Below are 1,069 nucleotides of genomic sequence, written 5' to 3' on the forward strand. Positions count from 1 at the left end.
GAATAGTGTATGTAGGATGTGGAATAGTGTATACGAGACAAGGAACAGTACACATGTATGTAGGATAGGGAATAGTGTATACGAGGTGGGTTACAGTATATGTAGGATGTGGAATAGTGTATGTAGAATGTGGAATAGTATATGTAGGATGGGGAATAGTATATGTAGGATGGGGAATAGTGTATACGAGGTGGGTTACAGTATATGTAGGATGTGAAATCGTGTATGTAGGATGTGGAAAAGTATATGTAGGATGTGGAATCTTATATGTAGTATGTTGAATAGTATATGTAGGATGGGGAATAGTGTATACGAGGGGGGGAAAAGCATATGTAGGATGGGGAATAGTATATGTAGGATGTCGAATAGTGTATGTAGGATGATGAATAGTATATATAGGATGTGGAATAGTATATATAGGATGTGGAATAGTATATGTAGGATGTGAAACAGTATATGTAGGATGTTGAATAGTATATGTAGGATGTGAAATAGTGTATGTAGGATGTGGAATAGTGTATGTAGGATGTGGAACAGTATATGTAGGATGTGGAATAGTGTATTTAGGATGTGGAATAGTATATATAGGATGTGGAATAGTGTATTTAGGATGTGGAATAGAATATGTAGGATGTGGAATAGTGTATACGAGGTGGGTTACAGTATATGTAGGATGTTGAATAGGATATGTAGGATGTGAAACAGTATATGTAGTATGTTGAATAGTATAGGTAGGATGTGAAATAGTGGATGTAGGATGTGGAAAAGTATATGTAGGATGTTGAATAGGATATGTAGGATGTGAAACAGTATATGTAGGATGTTGAATAGGATATGTAGGATGTGAAACAGTATATGTAGGATGTGGAATAGTATATGTAGGATGTGGAATGGTAAATGTAGGATGTGGAATAGTATATGTAGGATGTAGAATAGTGTATGTAGGATGTGGAATAGTGTATACGAGACAAGGAACAGTATACATGTATGTAGGATAGGGAATAGTGTATACGAGGTGGGTTACAGTATATGTAGGATGTGGAATAGTGTATGTAGGATGTGGAATAGT

At 35.7% G+C, this 1,069-nt stretch overlaps 1 protein-coding gene across 2 annotated transcripts in view; it reads right to left on the bottom strand.

The window, feature by feature from the left end:
* LOC110451238 (bis(5'-adenosyl)-triphosphatase enpp4-like) overlaps positions 1–1,069 on the bottom strand; it is a 9,137-nt gene that overhangs the window by 6,171 nt on the left and 1,897 nt on the right. The window lies entirely within an intron of this gene.

The sequence above is a fragment of the Mizuhopecten yessoensis genome, unplaced genomic scaffold (assembly GCF_002113885.1).
Source record: "Mizuhopecten yessoensis strain PY_sf001 unplaced genomic scaffold, ASM211388v2 scaffold5877, whole genome shotgun sequence".
Taxonomy (NCBI): domain Eukaryota; kingdom Metazoa; phylum Mollusca; class Bivalvia; order Pectinida; family Pectinidae; genus Mizuhopecten; species Mizuhopecten yessoensis.